The sequence below is a fragment of the Ambystoma mexicanum genome, chromosome 11 (genome assembly GCF_040938575.1).
Source record: "Ambystoma mexicanum isolate Mex_15411 chromosome 11, UKY_AmexF1_1, whole genome shotgun sequence".
NCBI lineage: Eukaryota > Metazoa > Chordata > Amphibia > Caudata > Ambystomatidae > Ambystoma > Ambystoma mexicanum.
The window spans coordinates 1199291641-1199311770 of NC_090934.1; positions in this window are offsets into that span (position 1 = coordinate 1199291641).

Here is a 20130-nt window from a genome sequence, read left to right on the forward strand (position 1 = left end):
TCTCATATTACTCTACAATACATGATGCCGAATCACTGATCGACTATTGGCTCCTGAGAACATCACTCTCCAACACACTGCTGAGCTGTGATATTCATCCCCGTACTTTGTCTGATCACTCCCCGGTCTCTATTGTGCTCGATTTATGTGCCTTCCCTTTGCGGGCTAAGCGTTGGAGAATGCCATCTTTTATCCTCAAGGACTCCAAAGTGGCTGAATCCTTACATATTAAGATTGAGTTCTTCGTCATTAACAAAGGGTTACTTGATACCCATGCAACAATTTGGGAAACCTTTAAAGGTCTTGGTTCGGGGTATCCGAATGTCCAAGACCACAGGGCTTCTTAAATCTGTTTGGAAGGAAAGGATCCAGGTGGAATCCCAGCTACGAGAACAGGAGAAAAATTACAGTATAATGCATAACAAAGATACATTGGCAGACATTAATAAATTATTGAATGATTTCCACAAATTAGCTGACAGAGAGGTGCAATATATGGCTACCCCAGCAAGAGCCCACAGATACGGGGAGGGTGATAAAGCGAGGAGGTCCCTTGCTAACATGCTGAAATCCTATAGCTAGCATCCAAACAACAGATGGTGGGGTGGCGACTCAAGGGGAAGAAATCAACAAAGTGTTCACACAAATTACACTCGAACCGGGATGAGAGATCAGTTGAAGAAATATCAGAATATTTACGCCACCTGGGGCTCCCTGTACTCTCTCCCAGGACTAGAACTATGCTTGATATACCAATTACACAGGAAGAGATAGTAGAAGCTATTAAAGGAATGACAACAGGGAAAGCGCCAGGATCAGACGGGTTGGGTATTGCAATAGAACTAGCCCCAATTTTGCTAAAGGTGTGGGAAGAAGCCTTGGACCCAGGCACACTCCCAGAATCAATGTGTGAAGCCATAATAATGGTACTGCTGAAACCCCGTAGCCCCCCATGATATGTCCTCATATCACCCCTTTTCTTGATAAATACAGATGCAAAAATATTCGCCAAAATCCTTGCAACTGGGCTTTTCCCCAACATGCTCAGATTGGTACATGCTGACCAATCTTGTTTCATTCTCAATCTCCGTAGGCTATTCAGTGTCATGGCACAGCTGTGCCCGCAGGCCAAAGGGGTAGTAGCTACGTTAGATGCCGAAAAGGCATTTGATTCTGTATCCTGGCAATACTTGTTCTCCGTGCTTAAATGCTTTGGGCTGGGTCCATACTTCATAAACTGTGTTTGGCTCCTTTACACCAGCCCTGGGGCAAGAGTCCTAACGAATCAGACCCTATCCAAGCTATTCTTTTTGGGCAGGAGCACTAAACAAGGATGTCCCTTCTCTCCCATACTTTCGCTTGGACTATCGAACCAATGGCTGCATTTGTGCAGAAAAATCATTGGCAAAGGGGTATCAGATTGACCGGGCCACCTCAAATCATATTTCTGTATGCAGACGATACACTTCTTTATATCTGAGACCCCGAAGTAAATGTAGAACTCATGACAGATATACAAGAGTTTGCAAAGTTTTCTGGATACAAAATCAATAACTCAAAATCAGAATTGTTCCCACTAACACCAGCTACTCAAAGCCCATTAAATACCAGGGAGTTTAAATGGTCACCTGCCAGAGTCCGCTACTTGGGAATATTTCTGTCTAGGGAAAGGCAAACACTACACAGACAACCAGGAAAATTTCCTACATCTGCTAGCGGTAAAATTCCAAATCTGGACCACATTTCCCATTTCATTATATGGTCAGATAGCAATCCTAAAAATGGTGGTTCTGGCCAAGCTTCTAAACTACTTCGGCAACATTCCCTTTTGGCCAGGCAAAGTATTCTTTACAAAACTCCAATCCTTGGATACCTTGTTTATGTGGGGTGGAGGAGCCGCAAGGATGAAATGGGACAAACTAGTGGAATCATACGAAAATGGTGGCATTGCTCCACCAAACTTCGAGCTTCACTTCTTGGCAGCACAGGCCCAATTCGCTACACACTGGTATAACCCAGACGATACCGCCACCCACATCCCGATAGAAATATCTCTGCTCTGTTATGTTTAGTACACAGTATACATATTCCATATTCCTGTAGAATAGATCCTGTAAGTGTCAGTCTACACCTGGCGCTGGATGTATAAAAGAATAAACATTGAGACGCCCTATGGTCCAGAAGCTTCTCTGGAATCGCCCCTACATTCGACAAGGCCCTGCAGAGAACTTGGGACCCAGATAGACAATTAAAGATGCGGGACATGTACCCTGAGGGCATATATGTAAGCCTGAACGACTTTATGAGTTTCATTGGGGAGGGCAGCTGAAAATGCTCCGATATCACTGAATGAGAGCCGCTTTTGGCGAAAGATGGCCAGCATTCCCAGACGAACCCGACTCACATGAGTGCATACGAGTTGTAATAACTGGAGATGGAAAGAAGGTATGCCCTAATACAAAACACACTCTCCGTCCCTTAACACCATCAAGACAACATGGGAATCAGACTTGGGTGTAACACGTGATGAGGAACAATGTGGCAGGTGCTGCCAGCTGACAAAATCAATCTCTTTGAACGCTGGCCTAAGCTTCATTCAATTCAAAATCCTTAATCAACTACATTACACCCTGTTAAAATGGCCAAATTTAGAGAGAACTGTTCAGGGGAGTGCTTGAAATGCAGGGACCCTCACGCGAATGCTTTCCGTGTGTATTGGGATTGTAGTTGCTGTGTTCTGGAAGGATGTTTCTGAGATTGTCCGAAAAATTCCCGGAGATGTTTTGTTGGTTTGGGGACATCGGTAAGGTGACTGAAATCACGAGAAGACTTTTTAATGTAACGTGCTGTTGCTAATCGATGTATAACGCAATGCTGGAAAGCCGCACATGTACCCCATATTGATGTTTTTCTCCGCGAACTGACATTCGTTCATGAATGCGAAGGGCAATTCGTCTTGACCTTACCAGTAACAAGCGGACCAAAAGATATATGGGCCCAGTTCAGGAGCTATTTATGCGAGATGATTTCCGATACTGAATGTTCCCCTGTATCCTCACTTTGAATATGAATGTATATGTATACTATTGAAACTGTACTGCACTGTTGAAAATGCTTCTGTATTGAGTGAATATCGCCATGACCATTAACCAGTTTTTTAAAAAGTATACAGATAGGGACAGAATTTTCTAACACATCACAGCTACTGAAAAAAATAGACTTGCCAAACTCTGCATGGACCTCAATTTCCTTTCCACCTCTAGGATCCAAAACAGGCTTTGGTACATCCACGTGACGTTAGGTCTCAACTTAACATTGGGTCATGTCCATTTCCTAATGTCCAGACTTCCTAAACAAACGTGCATTGCCCGCAATTATAGCATTCCTATCCGAAGCTACTCTTGGTACATTGGGTACATTTTCATGGGGTTACCTTGAAGATGCTCTGGCAGGTTCTAGGGGAGCCGGGGAACTGATACATACAGGGGAGAGGACATGCATTGTATCCTGGTAACCAAGTGTTCCTATGGCCCAGGTTTGATATCCTTTACACATTCACCCTGACCTGATATACTCCGTTCTGCGGATCTCTGGGAAAGTGAAGAGGGCTGGCTGTGTGGATCTCCGACACAAATGGGACAGTAAAACAGAAGCTGCAGTCAAGTCGTTACAAGAGATTCCAATGGATCCCACAGGCTTTTTTCTGTTGCAAACATGCAGGCAAAATGCACAGGGATTCCAACCTACCAGACCACATCAGGATGTTTCGTGGGCAGATACACCATCAGTTTATATGAATATACAGATCAAACAAATTGTTTATATTGGTATGAGTAGGTAAATAAAATCAGCGCAAAGCAGTCTAGTCAAAGAGCAGGGTTTTCAGGGTTCTGTGTAATATCCAGTAAGATTGTTCTGAGTTTTGGGGGGAGAGCGTTCCACTGCCTTGCTGTGATGTAGGGAAGGTTGTATACGAATTGTTCGTTTTACAACTGTCCGAATTACAATTGACCTTTTCACAATTGACCGAATTGTGATGGTGAATTGTAACATATATGTGGGGGGAAACCCCCCACCCAACGCCAAACCCTATATATATATATATATATATATATATATATATGTTGAAAAAAAGAGGAGAGGGGCGCACTCCAGTTCCCTGCACAGTAAACCTTCCCAGCCACAGGTGTTCTCCTCCGACCGGTTTCTGTGCCAATACACGTCATCAGGGAGGCTGTCTTAACTTGCAGCTCACAGCAAGTGCAGGTGTTACCACTTAGTGAGGATTCTGCTGCAAGGACTTCTGGTAGCTGTAGTCATCAGGTTAGCAAGGAACAGACTCACACCCAATCCCACAGTGGGGAAAGGGGGGGAGTAGCCTACAGTGAGGCACTCCAAAGTTGGGCATAAATTACCCCGGTGCAGCACCCTATTAGATTTCTGAAGATTCCACCCTTCAGAAAACTTACAAATGTGTTGAAAAAAAGAGGAGAGGGGCGCACTCCAGTTCCCTGCACAGTAAACCTTCCCAGCCACAGGTGTTCTCCTCCGACCGGTTTCTGTGCCAATACACGTCATCAGGGAGGCTGTCTTAACTTGCAGCTCACAGCAAGTGCAGGTGTTACCACTTAGTGAGGATTCTGCTGCAAGGACTTCTGGTAGCTGTAGTCATCAGGTTAGCAAGGAACAGACTCACACCCAATCCCACAGTGGGGAAAGGGGGGGAGTAGCCTACAGTGAGGCACTCCAAAGTTGGGCATAAATTACCCCGGTGCAGCACCCTATTAGATTTCTGAAGATTCCACCCTTCAGAAAACTTACAAATGTGTTGAAAAAAAGAGGAGAGGGGCGCACTCCAGTTCCCTGCACAGTAAACCTTCCCAGCCACAGACTCACACCCAATCCCACAGTGGGGAAAGGGGGGGGAGTAGCCTACAGTGAGGCACTCCAAAGTTCCTTGCTAACCTGATGACTACAGCTACCAGAAGTCCTTGCAGCAGAATCCTCACTAAGTGGTAACACCTGCACTTGCTGTGAGCTGCAAGTTAAGACAGCCTCCCTGATGACGTGTATTGGCACAGAAACCGGTCGGAGGAGAACACCTGTGGCTGGGAAGGTTTACTGTGCAGGGAACTGGAGTGCGCCCCTCTCCTCTTTATTTCAACACATTTGTAAGTTTTCTGAAGGGTGGAATCTTCAGAAATCTAATAGGGTGCTGCACCGGGGTAATTTATGCCCAACTTTGGAGTGCCTCACTGTAGGCTACTCCCCCCCCTTTCCCCACTGTGGGATTGGGTGTGAGTCTGTTCCTTGCTAACCTGATGACTACAGCTACCAGAAGTCCTTGCAGCAGAATCCTCACTAAGTGGTAACACCTGCACTTGCTGTGAGCTGCAAGTTAAGACAGCCTCCCTGATGACGTGTATTGGCACAGAAACCGGTCGGAGGAGAACACCTGTGGCTGGGAAGGTTTACTGTGCAGGGAACTGGAGTGCGCCCCTCTCCTCTTTATTTCAACATATATATATATATATATATATATATATATATATATAGCCAAATCGAGATATATATATATATATGGTCAATTGTGACCCTTTAAATTCGGTCAATTGTTCATTCGAACAATTGTAAACAAACAATTTGGGTAATACCGTAGGGAAGGCGTGAGCCACCTGCTTTGGCACGCTTAACTTTAGGATGGAGTAGACAGTGGGCATAGGGTGACCTGGTATGTCTGAAAGACTGGGTTTTGGGAGTTTGTGAGAGGTAAGGAGGGGCTGCATTGGAGAGGCATTTGTGAGTGATACAAAAGGTTTTGAAGATGTATTCTTTGATGGGAAGCCACTAGGCTGTTCTTCTGGCTGCAGTGATGTGTTCTTCTTTCGAAATGTTAAGGGCAGCTTGCATGTCGTTATTTTGAATGACTTGTAGTTTTGGCAAGTTTCTGGCTTAGGTGCCGGCAAACAGCATGTTACAACAGCCTAACCGTGATCCTACGACAGCTCTAGCGATAGTTAGGCAGCTGTCTGTCGATAAAAAAAGTCTGGAAGCGTTTAGAAGTTTGGTGGCATAGGCTGCTGAGGTGGCGATGGCGCTCACTTGGCGGGTCATGGAGAGGGTGGCGTCTAGGTGGACTCCTAGGCTCTTTACTTAAGGGGAGGCTTGGATTAGGAGGTTATCCACTAGGAAGGCTGAGTATTGTTCATTGAGGTTTTAAAGAACTGCTGGGGGGCTGACCAGCAGGATTTCAGTCTTGTGCCTGTTGAGGCAGAGGTGCTTTTCCAGTATCCAGGTTTACAAGCCACATGAAAATGAGGGCCTTGTGTGTAAATATCATAAGATATTTTAACATGCCAAAACAATTTGGGATGAAGATACTGTATTTTCCGTAAACAAGAGTACCTATTATCATTTGATAGGAAAATGTGCTCTCTACGTGTGCTCACCCACAAAACCACTCGAGACATTCTTCCCTATAGTCCCACATTTAATTTCTCCCTTTTAATTTAGATTTTTTTTTTTTCAACAAAACATTTTATTCAGCATTGTATTTGAATAAACAATGACATCACAACAGTGCATTTGCGACATTACGTTTCACACAACAGGTTAGCTCCGAGGCCGTTTCTTTTACGGGTGTCGGTCTCAATGTCCAATGCTGTCCAGTTGTTATGGAGTGTATAACAAGAATGCCACTGAAAACAGCTACCCGCCTCTACACATGCTGGGTGTACCTGGTTGCACTAAGTGTTTACAGTCATATTGGTCAAAATGATCCAAATAGGACAAGGGAAAGAAATAGAGATCAACATATTTTAATTAATCATTAGAAAACTGACATGTTAAAAAAAACGTTATGCATTCTGTTTACAAAACATAAAAACAATTAGTGAAAAGACACCATTTTTCTAATCGAAAAAAACAACAACTGCAACCGTCATAATTTTTTATAAAACAAACAGTTGAGTGAGGTTAGTATAGGTGTGATGTTGACATTGCATATATCCTCAGTTTATATTTTATTAGTCCTTGGCTCTGTCAGAACGCTTGCTCAACACGCTTGCTTTACTACCCCAGTTGTTATGGAGGCCATGGATGTTGAGTGCTCCTTCCACCTATTTCCCCCCACCCAACAATGTTTTCCCATTAAACATTTTGATCGTCGAGGGCCACCAAATCTTTGCATATATCTCGAATAGTCACCATGCTCCCCAGCCATTTCTTTTAACGGGGACCATTCGGGGGCGGGGGGCCTGTTGTGCCCCACAGTTCCTTCTTGGGGGGGACGGAGGGGGTAAAGATTTCAGATGCCCCCAGCCCTCTTCATTGGTGTTCAGCTTTGTCAACCCTGTAGTCATCGAGTCAGTTGGGGCCTTCGGATGGGGCCTGGGTATTTTTCAGAGTAGTCCATTAATGGTGCCCACATGTTCAGGAAGGTGTTCAGATTCCCAGCACGTATCGCAGTTCTCTTTTCTGCCACTATGATTTCCCAGCATTTCGACCACCATAGTGGGATTGAGGGGGCCCTCCGTGTCTTTCCATAATCGGGCCAGTGCAATTTTCACGGGCAGCAGGAGGTGTGTGCATAGGCGCGCTATCTGCCCTGACAGCGGAAATGTCCCACCTCCAGTTTCCCCAAGGAGGATTATTCCAGGGTCCCACAGGATTGTTAGTCCTGCGATTGCTTTAATGTGGCTCATTACCTCCCCCCAGTACCTTTCCGCTCTTGGGCAGGTCCATGAGGTGGAAAAGAGTACCCCTGTCTGCACAGCCTCTCCAGCAGTTCGGGGGGATTTCCGAGTTGGCTCTATTTAACTGATCTGGAGTGGTATAATATCTATAACAGATCTTATAGCCCCCTTCCTTGTTCGTGATGCATTGGGTACTTTTATGTAGCCTGGTCCATATTTTCCCCCATTCTTCCACATCTATTACTCGGCCAAGGTCCCGCTCCCAATCCAGCATATACTTTTCTTTTTTGGAGGGGTCTGTCCTATCTAGGAGTTGGTAGAGTGCGGATATCTTCCCCTTTGGGTTTGCTGATAAATGGGTGTGTTCTAATGCCATTGGGTCTCTTGCCCCCTTCTCCCTCACTGCCTTGTGTGAGGTCCAATGCCACAACTGAGCGTAGTGGAACCTTTCTGTTACCCCAAATTTGTCCTTGCATTTTTCAAAGGTTAACGGGGAGCCCACCTCAAAAAAGTCTGATAGCTTTCGTAGTCCTCCCTCTTGCCATGTGGGGGAATTCCAGGTGTAAATTCCGGGTTATTCCAGAGCAGAGTGAGTGGACCTAGCAGGCTTTTACATCCCCATTTCTGGGCTGCTGCTCTCCAATTTTGCACTGTGTTCAGTGTTGCTGTCAGGGGATCCAGTTTATCCTGGGTTTTCATGGTCTGAAAGTGCGGGAGGTCTCCCAGGGGGACCGGGCACAATGCCTCCTCTAATTGTCTCCCGAGAGGTTGGTCAGATGAGCGAACTCATGCAAATGCGTGAGAGAGTTGCGCTGCTAGTGAGTATCTAGTTACATCTGGGACTCCCAGACCACCCATACCTCTGCCCCGGAGCATGATTTTCTTCATTATTCTGGGTTTCTTACCCCCCCCCCCAGATACATTTTTCTATGTTTCTCTGAAGAGTAATTAGCTCTTTTTCTGTGCTATTGGCCGGGAGTGCCACATAGTGGTACAGTAGTCTAGGAACCAGGTTCATCTTCACCGCGGCTATTCGGCCGAACCAGGACATTTCTTGGGTTTGCCAAAGCTCTAGGTTGCGCCTGAGCTCACCGCACAGCCGGGGGAAGTTGCTCTGATATATTCGAGAGGACTCTCTGGAGATCTGAACTCCCAGGTATTCGATCGCTGAGTCTTCCCAGGGGATTGGTAGTGCCGGACTCTGGTCCGCCTTTTGTTTTTTTGAGAGGTTGATTGCCATTGCTACTGATTAATCTAGGTTCACCCTGAACCCTGATACCGTACCAAATTCCTCGATTTCTTCCCAAAGTGGTCCCAGGGAGGAGATTGGTTTGGTCATGGTTACCAGGACATCGTTCGCATAGAGCGCGACTTTATACTCTTGATTCCATTTAGATTTTATGTTATTGGGAACCTCACTGTATGTAGCTTCCCATGAGCAATAGAACAAACGTAGTAAGTAGAAGAGAGAATGGTGGCTGGTGTTTACCAAACTATATTGAGTAAAATTGTGGGCTGCAGTCCATTTTTGGAGGTGTGTGTGTAATATCGCAGTAGCACCAGAGCAAGCATCTTGGACCAATATCGCATGTTGGAGCAGCAGAATCTGTTTCCTTTCTGGCTTCGTCAGGCGTCTATCACAGTCCATGGATCAACAGACCACTCAAACTACTTTGAACAAAACAAGCAACAAGGATTATGTTTTGAGTGGGCTCTTCAGGATGTATTAAGGGTCTCACAATGTAACAGATTTTCCAAGGGAAATGGGCCCGAGTCATTCCCTCCCGCTTTCCTCGATCTTAGGAATTTCATAGCAGCTCACACTTCTTTTTTGGCCTTCTCTGTTCTTTCTAGGCTGTTGTGCATGTCATGGGGCGTCAACTGGGCTGAGAGCAACATCGAGCTCAGCACACCACCACCAGAGGCACTCCTTTCCACTGCCTGATGTTGTCCACAGACGTCAGGGGACTTATCCATGTCGATTTACGGACTGACCAGGTGACCTCTCACTGCAAAACCACCATCTTTGAATGGGTTTTCGATCATCAGAAGGGGCTTCAATTGGGCTGAGAAAAACATCAAGCTCAGCCCTGCTCCCGGTCTGCCGCGTGCTGTTTTCGCCTCCCTACATTGGATGCTCTTTGCCACCCCTCCTATTTTACTCGTTACTGGGTCGACTTACCCGCAGGCAAACCAAGCAAAGGGTGAACAACTAAAGACAATCTCCCAGCCTTTATTCAGTCTCTTTGCCACTTCGCCTGAAAGCCTTTATACCACCCACTCTCCTACTCCACCTGTGAATACCTATCCACCAAGTACATTGCCAGGTATTGTACTAAAATGCATTTGCTCTTCATCCTCCTCATCCTGCTATGCTCTCTGCAGTCATGCTACATCCTCCACCTTCCTATTGCTTTAATAAAACTCACACTTACCACATCTTCATACCAACCCCTTCTAACGAACACCAACCAGCCAACAGACCACACTGCTCCGATCACCTACCCACCCCGCCTATCCTACTCTGAAACTAAACTTCTCTAATCCTCATTCCTCACCTGCTCTTTGCACTCTGGAATGCTCACGTTTTCAAAAAGACTTCCTTCATCACACACTACTTTCACTGTAGCTCTCCTCCCCTTGATTTCCTTGCTATTACTGAAACCTGGAGCGCTCATCTGACACTCCTACTCTGGCAGCCCTTCATGACGGCAACTCTTTCTTTCTCTCCTAGTCTGACAAAGGCAGTGATGTGGGGTACCTATTTTCTTCCTGCCTTAACATCTCACACATTCCCAATGCCACATGCCCTCCTACCTACCGCCTTTGAATTTACACTCAACTATTGCTCTTCTTCACTTTACTCACTTGATTCCTCCACTGTATCCACCACCATTATCTTTCCTGCCTCTAACCGTTCCTCCTCACCCACCACTCCCATTTCCCAGAGAAAATGTAAACCATCTGCTATTCCTCCTTTCCTCTCTGGCCTACAACTCTCACTCTCCTCCTTCTCCCTTTTCTACTCAAAGACTCCTCTTCTTACGTCCCAATGCTAACTTTCACCCCTAAATCCCAGGATCCTCAACCTTGGCTCTCCCCATTCATACGTGGTCTGTGCAATGACATGAGATGACTGCTGTGCAGATGGAGGTGCTCCCACCCTCATGAGGACCTGCAACTATACCTCTCTACCCTTGACTTCATCAAGTCTTCTCCTGATAGTGCTAAAAGGGATTTCTACCATTCTCTCATTTACACGAACTACAACCATCCTCACCAACTCCAAGGCACACTAAACCTACTCCTCCTAAACACACAACTGTTAACTCTAATCTTTCATCTAGGGATCGTACTGAATACTTTGCTTTCAAAATCTCCGCAACCAGGGAATCTCTCCTCGCCCTCCTTGTACTTTCTTCACTGCACCTACTCTACCATCTTTCACTGCCTCTATCTCACAATTCAGTCATACCAACACAGAGGAAGTCCTTTACTGTTGATGAAGGCTAACCCCTCCTGTGCCCCATCAGATCCTCTTGTGACTCAGTTGATCAAACCTATTGCCACTAACTTTATTGCTTCTGCTAAAGTTTCCAACTTATCCTCTTCCCCAATCCTCCCCGACTTATCTGTGGCCTTTGATACCTTCGATCACTCTGATCTCCTCAAGCATCTCTGCTTGGGATTTGTGATCAAGCACTTGCCTGGATTGAGTCCTACTTGGCACCTCGTCAATTCTCTGTTTCCTGGGGTACCACCACCTTTCAACTCACTGCTCTTACTGTTGGTGTTCTGCAAGGCTCTGACTTGGGTCCCCTCCTGTTCACAAACTACACATCAGCTCTTGGATCACTTATCTCCTTTGGATTCTCGTACTAACTCTTTTCAGATGACATCCCAATCTTTTTCCCCTTTTCTGAACTTGCCACTGACTGATCTATCAACATCTCTGACTGTCTCTTTGCTATTAAATACTGTATGGCTTCACACGCTTATGTTGAACTACTCCAAAAACGAGGTGCTTTTCTTTCCTGCCAAATCCTCACCCTCATCTCCTCCCCTGCCTATCCAGTTCCCACCCAACACTCTCCCATACTCTTCAGCTGGAAACCTTGGTGCCATTGATGACATATCATACACATTCTCTACCTTTATGTCTAAAACTGCAACAGTGTCTTGCCTCAACCTCCTAAATATTAGGAAAATCAGGCACCTCCTTCCCTTCAAAACCGCCAAACATTTCCTAACCATCCTTGCCTTCTGTAATATGGACTACTGTGCCAGTATCCTCTTTGGTCTTCCAAACTATGCATTAATTCTGTCCCCATGACAAGATTATTAAGCTTGCTACCAGGAGTCTCTTTAAACTCCCTTGCTTCACCCCTACCTACTCCTATTATCAGCAGGCTGGCTATGCAAAACAGGCCCAAATTCAAGTTTCTGCTACTAGTTCATAAATCCATACATGGTAAGGTACGGCTGTATTAATCCTCTTCCATCAACCCCCAGAAACTCTCTCGCAGCCTTTACTCTGCCTACTTGTCATGAACTCACCTCTGTCACCTCTGCCCGCACTTGCCCCGCCCCACTTCCCCGTAGGGTCGCGCTTGCATTCGGGGCACTCCGGGAGGGGTCTTGCCTGGAGACGCTGGCTTCCCAGACCCTGGCGGGTCCCGTGGCGGCTTGCCGCAGGTCGAGGGGGACGGTCGCGTGTTGGGGGCAGGGCCATCCCCTAACGCAGAATACTTCCGCATCACATGATTCTCCAGCCTCCAGTCAACACGGTAGGTTACGGTCACGTGTCTCCTCACAGGCTCTGTCCACGCGCTCACGTGACCTTAACCAGGAAGTAACACACAACACGCCGCAATACGCTTCTCAGCTGTTTTCTTGCAGCGTGTGGCATTTGTTCCTGTTTCTTGTGCTCTCTCAGATTTTGGACCTTGGCTTTTGCTTTTTTGGACTTCTACTGGATTCTACCCATTGGATTTGACACCTGTCTTCATTTTGGATACCTTGAACTGTTCTGACCTTGGATTCTGAACTTGGATTGGCTTTGGATCATCCTTTTTTGATTCTTGAAACTATTGGCTTTTGGATTGCTTCCCTGTCTGCAACCCCTCTTGCTCCTGGTCCTACCCTATCCTCCCTTCATGCTGCACCTTCCACACCTTTTTCCTGATACTCGTGGTGGCTTCCCATGGTTACCTAGTGTGAGTGGCCTCTTGGGTACTTTACATTAGCCTATTATCGACCCCTGGAGGGAACAGCTATCATATACTGGTAGGACACACTCTGTTTTTTCATTCTTCGGAATTGTGGTGTGAAGTTGGTGCTTTGGTGTATATTCCTACCTGCCTTCTTTCGTTACAGTCATCCGGGTTCCAGCGATTCCTGTTCCTACCACCACCTGTGGCCTCAACGATCGGTCAGCGAGTATAATTATTATATCTCTGACTGGTAGTTGGGGACGGAGGTATTCTAGTCTATGTGGATCTCAGTTCCTGACAGACTGAGAAGCCTCTCCCTCCACTAGACTATGGATACCTCAACGGGGGACCCGGTGAGTGCTCTAGTTCAGGCCATAACCTCATTACGGAATGATATGGCAGCCATTCATCAACGCCTAGACATAATGCAGAATGAAAGTCAGGCTTTGCCCCCTGACCCAAATATGGAGGAACCTCCTGTTCCACCTGGTCCTGCCGTTGAGGCTGCCCAACCTGCTCCTGTTTTTGTACACAACCCGTTTCCGCTGGGTGCCCCGGAAAAATTCCAAGGAGATCCCTGGATATTTCGCACATTAATCAGTGCAAGCTACACTTCATTTGTCATCCTCAGGCCTTTCCAGACTCAACGACTAAAGCAGCATTTACTCTGTCACACCTGAGCAGCATAGCAGCTACCTGGGCCAATCCTTTATTGGAAGGTAACAGCCCGGTATTGTACGATTTTGATTTGTTGATTGCCGAGATGACACAGGTATTCGATACCCGACATAAGGCACAGACCCGTGACTTGGAACTCCTTGAATTAGCTCAGGGGAAGACTACCCTGATTGAATACATCACCCGATTTAATCAACTATCTGTTGAAACAGCCTGGCCAGAAAACAAGAAGGCTGTGGTATTCTATAGGGGTCTCAATGATCACATGAAGGACTCCCTGGCTGTGGTTCCCGCCTTGCCGGGTCAGTACCCCGATCTTGTTGATCTAGCTCTTCAGGTCGATGCTCGGCGCACAGAGCGAAGGGCTGAAAGCCTCAAGGGTACATCTCTCATTTTCTACCAATCCCACGGCCCCTACCTCAGCTAGTGAACCCATGCAGATAGGGGGAATTCGCAGCCCAATCTCCTCCACAGAAAGGGAATGAAGGAGACAGGCCAATGCATGCTTCTATTGTGTGGTTGGGTGGACACTTTGTGAAAGAATGCCCAGGGCATCCTAAAACCAAGACAACAGGTTCTCAAAAGGCTCGTCCCTAGCTACAGGGGAACGGACGAGCCTATACCAAAAACCTTGTACTACACTCCCGCCACTATGCACTACAAGACCCATTTTGCTTCACGCTCTATTGTACTCTGCGGATAATGTGAAACATGCTGTACAAATGGTCATTGATTCAGGGGCCACTGGTAATTACGTAGACATTGCCCTAGCCGCCTCCCTTAATCTCCCTCTACAGAACAAAAAACATCCAGAGCCAGTACATGCAGTCGATGGTACTTCCCTAGTATCCAGTCCTATTAGACAGCAAACAGCACCACTTACTTTGTTGATACAGGATACACACAAGGAAAGCATTGCATTCGATCTGATAACACCACCACAATTCAGACTCATCCTTGGTATCCCTTGGTTGCGTGTCCATAACCCCATTGTTGATTGGTCTAGCGACTTAGCAAACGTTGAATCAGCCCATTGTCAGGAACACTGTTTGCTTGCCTTAATTGGTTTTGTTTCTCCATCTCAAGTGTTGGGGACATTGGCACAATTGTCTTTGGACGAACCTCAAGCCATGGACCTTGAACCTTTGGGTCATGCAATAGGCGCAGTTACTACCAACATACTCTTGGATTACCATGACTTTCTGGAGGTCTTCGATAAAGGTTGTGCTGAACATCTACCCCCGCACAGAATTTATGACTTCCCCATTGACCCTGTCCCGGGAGCGGAGGTACCCTGTGGGCGCATTTACTCTCTACCCCCAACCGAGGAGTATATCTTGAAAGAATACCCGCTACACTCACTCCGGGTAGGCCACAAACGACCCTCCAAATCTCCGGCCGCTAGTCCCATCTTTTTTGTCCCCAAGAGGGAGGGAGATTACATCCGTGCATTGACTACCGGCGTTTGAATCAGGTCACTATAAAGAATCGCTACCCTATTCCTCTCATCACACCCCTGCTTGACCGTCTATCCCACGCTAAGATCTTCACGAAGTTGGACTTACGGGGCGCCTATAATTTGACCCGTATTAGAGAGGGTGAAGAGTGGAAGACAGCTTTTGTACACGCCACAGGTTGTTCGAGTATACCGTCATGCCCTTTGGGCTTTGTAATGTCCCTGCCACATTCCAACGCTATATGGATGAAATATTCCACAATATCATCGATACCTATGTGGTCGTATGCTTAGACAACATTTTGGTCTTGTCCTCTTCGTTCAAGGAACATGTGAGATATGTTCGGGAAGTCCTTACCAGACTTCGCTCTAATTCCCTCTATGCCAAATCCGAGAAGTGTCTGTTCAATGCAAAGGAGGTGGAGTTCTTGGGATTTCATATCTCCCCAGGGGGTTTGTCCATGAATCAGGCTAAAATCAGTGCTGTTCTAAACTGGCCCATACCTACCACAGTAAAGACACTCCAATCTTTCCTTGGTTTCGCCAATTTGTACCGGCCAGGGGGGTTGCTAGGTCTGGAAAAGACCCGGGGCTAAACTGATGTCGGAACTGTTGGGACTGGGGGCTAGCTAGTCTTTTGGCTGTAGCTCCGGGGATTCTATCCGGGGCTACAACCAAAAGATCAGGGGCTATAGCCCCCTTAGCCCCCCCCTAGCAACGCCCCTGGTACCGGCGGTTTATAGCAGGATTTTCTTCTATTGCTGCTCCATTAACCAAGCTTACCGGTCCTTGCTGTCCATTCGTTTGGACTCGTCCCAACAGGAGGCCTTTCTTGCCCTTAAAACAGCATTTACTTCGGCCCCCATACTGCAGCATCCAAATCCCGAACACCCCTACATCATTGAAGCAGATGCCTCCTCTTATGCCTTAGACACAGTTTTGTCCCAAGTCTGTACCAACACGGGTCTGTTACATCCTGTAGCCTATCACTACCACAAATTCTCCTCTGCAGAAAGTCACTATACAGTGACGGAGAAGGAGCTACTGGCAGTAAAAGATGCCCTCCAAGTGTGGAGACACCATCTCCTCGGGGCAAAACATCAGGCAACCTCCAAGACTTAGCTTCCTTCCGCTGTAACAACAGTCGCCAAGTAAGATGGCATTTGTTTTTTTCCGCCTATGACTTCATCAAACACCGCCCCGGTGTTATGCATGGAACGGCGGATGCTCTGTCCCGCTTTCCTGGGGGGTCTTCCCTTCCGGTCTTTCCTGAAACCCTGCTTGATCCCAAGCATGTTATATGTCTTTGTACACCCTACACCAGCGGACGTCCGAACATCCGACATTGATCGAAGAATGGGATGCTATTATGCATGACGGTTTACCTTTTGTTAACAACTCATTTTATCTGCCCACTCCTGATACTCATACCCAAGCTCTTGAATGGTCCCATGATGCAGTCATTAATGGTCACCCAGGACAGAAACGCACCCTTTCATTGTTACAATGTTGGTGCTGGTGGCCGTCCATATGCAAAGATACCGTTACCTATGTGAATATTTGTTCTGTTTGCGCCCAGTGTAAAAACCAAAAGGGGCATCCCATTGGCCTTTTAAAAACCACTACCATTACCTCTCCCACCCTGGCATACCATTACCATGGACTTTGGTCAAAGACATGCCTAGGGTGAAATGATTCAATACCATATGGGTGGTCGTGGATTCATTTACCAAGATGGCCCGTTTTATACCTTGCACCGGTATTCCCACAGCACCTGTTCTTGCCAACTTGTTTTTTCGTTCTATATTTTGCCTTTTTGGTTTACCTTCAGTCATAATATCAGACTGGGGTCTCAGTTCACCTCACGTTTCTGGCGTTCCCTCACACACTTACTAGGGATAGACACAAGGTTTTCCTCCTCATATCACCCGGAAACAGAAGGGCAAACGGAGTGTGTGAACCAAACCATGGAACAATACCTACATTGCCTTTCCTTGCAACACCAACACTCCTGGTATCAAATTTTACACATTGCTGAGTTTGCGTATAAGAACGCCTCACACTCCTCCACTGGTTATTCCCCTTTCTTTTCTCTGTACGGTCAGCACCCTCGAATTTTGCCTTTCCCTGATCTATCACCTTCTCCTATCCAAACACCTGCTGTCTCCTCTTGTTTACAGGAACTAAAACACGTTCATAATCAGATACTGGTTCATCTCAGAGAATTGCAGGAAACAATGCGCCTAGCAGCGGACAAGAAACGAGTTTTAGCCCTTCCTATATTGTAGGGGATCGTGTTTGGTTATCCACCAGACATCTACCAATCCCGGGTTGTAGGAAACTCCTTCCACGTTTTGTGGGGCCTTATCGTATCTCCAAAGAGGCCAATCAGGTGGCCTTCCGTGTCTCGTTGCCTGCTGCCTGGCGTATACATCCTGTGTTTCATGCCTCACTCTTGAAACCCTGTCCATCCTCTACACACATTATCTTACCTCCTGCTCAGGGTTCCTCAGATGAATATGAAGTTAACTGCATCTTGGGCTCTCATCTCCAAAAGGGTTGTCTCTACTACCTGGCGGATTGGGTGGGCTATGGACCGGAGAGGCGCTCTTGGGAACCTGCTTCTCAGGTGAACGCCCCTCTCCTTGTCTCCCGATTTCATTGGGACAATCCTTCTTGCCCACGGGGTTGTGGGCCCTTAGGGGTGGGGACTCTGTCATGAACTCACCTCTGTCACCTCTGCCCGCACTTGCCCCGCCCCACTTCCCCGTAGGGTCACGCTTGCGTTCGGGGCACTCCGGGAGGGGTCTTGCCTGGAGACGCTGGCTTCCCAGACCCTGGCGGGTCCCGTGGCGGCTTGCCGCAGGTCGAGGGGGACGGTCGCGTGTTGGGGGGCGGGCCATCCCCTAACGCGGAGTACTTCCGCATCACATGATTCCCCAGCCTCCAGTCAACACGGTAGGTTACGGTCATGTGTCTCCTCACGCGCTCTGTCCACGCGCTCACCTTAACCAGGAAGTATAAAGTAACACGACATGCAGCAATACGCTGCTCAGCTGTTTTCTTGCAGCGTGTGGCATTTGTTCCTGTTTCTTGTGCTCTCTCAGATTTTGGACCTTGGCTTTTGCTTTTTTGGACTTCTACTGGATTCTACCCATTGGATTTGGCACCTGTCTTCATTTTGGATACCTTGAACTGCTCCAACCTTGGATTCTGAACTTGGATTGCCTTTGGATCATCCTTTTTTGATTCTTGAAAATATTGGCCTTTGGATTGCTTCCCTGTCTTGAACCCCTCTTGCTCCTGGGTCCTACCCTATCCTCCCTTCATGCTGCACCTTCCACCCCTTTTTCCCGATACTCGTGGTGGCTTCCCATGGTTGCCTAGTGTGAGTAGCCTCTTGGGTACTTTACATTAGCCTATTATCGACCCCTGGAGGGAACAGCTATCATATACTAGTAGGACACTGTTTTTTCATTCTTCGGAATTGTGGTGTTAAGTTGGTGTTTTGGTGTATATTCTTACCTGCCTTCTTTCCTTACAGACATCCGGGTTCCAACGATTCCTGTTCCTACCACCACCTCTGGCCTCAACAATCGGTCAGTGATTATAATTATTATCTCTCTGACTGGTAGTTGGGGATGGAGGTATTCTAGTCTACGTGGATCTCAGTTCCTGACACTACTCTACCACCCTTGTGTCCCATCACCAACCCCTCTGCTTCCACTCTTTTTGCTCCGTTTACCTGGAACTCCCTCTCCTCTGCAAATCAAAACACACTTCACATCGACGTATTCAAAAACAAATTGAAAGCTCACCTCTTCGCTTATGAGCCATCTTCAGGATTCACCTCTCCAACCTTACTACTTACACCTTCCATCACCACTAACCATACTCTTTCCCCCACCACACTAGCACTTAATATTTTGAGGTCACAGCTCTTGCTTAGCTGGCTAGATTTTCTACCCGCTGACACTTGTCCTACATTTGTCCACTGTATTGTTCCCAGTGTCTTTCCAATATAATGAAAAAATAGTCCATAGGCACCCCTCTGCGAGAACGAATACAGCCCATTGACCTGTTCTTTGGGAAGGTACCCACTCGAGAGTCCGCAGCCACAGATATTTCCCATCTGTGAAAGGTACAGTGAGCTGAAGTGTGGCTGCGGACTCTCGAGTGGGTACCTTCCCAAAGAACAGGTCAATGGGCCGTGTTTGTTCTGCAGAGGGGCGGCTATGGACTATTTTTTCATTGTTTAAAGGACTTCGGTTTAGTCACCCTAAGTTTCCTTGTGTCATCCAGACGTGGCCCCCTTGCTCACTGTGCTCAAAGAGGCACAGCTACACCTCAATGATGAGGCCCCACAAGGCTGAAAAACGTGTATGCGGTTGCTGTTGGTACTCTTGTTCAGAAGGGAATTGCCATAGCATTTTGGTGCTGGACTGCCCATGTGGGCGGGACAAAGACTGATATGCAAATGGATATTTCCCATCTGTGAAAGTAACAGTGAGCTAAAGTGTCGCTGCAGACTATCGAGTGGGTACCTTCCCAAAGAACAGGTCATTGGGCCGTGTTCGTTGTCACAGAGGGGCGCCTATGGACTATTTTTGGATCTTTCCAATATACCCCTTCTCAATCCCAGTGATCATGCTACTCAAACTCTCCACCTTCTAAGAGGTTCACTGTTCCCCGTGTATCTGCTATTTTACATTTTGTATGCTCCCTTGGAACCAAAAGATCTTGTTTCCCTGTAATTATGTATACAAATAAATAAATCAGGAACAGGTATACGTCATCGTGAACAAGCAATGGTCTTTGAGGACTTACCTACAAGTTACACCCCGACCCGTTTAAAGTTTTCTGCAAGCATATAGGCAGGTGGTAGTTGTATAGATGACAAGACCGCCTGGGTTTCCTGGCTTCCCCTCTGGGTCGCAACAGGTATATTCTATTGGTGGATGTTGGTGGGCCTTGGTGGTCAGGGCTGCCAATCTTAGACCCCTCCTGCATTGCATAATCTTCTCTCGTATCTGGTTTCTAGAACCAGTCACTCGCTCCATTTCCATTTCCAACAAACTACTCTCTCTTT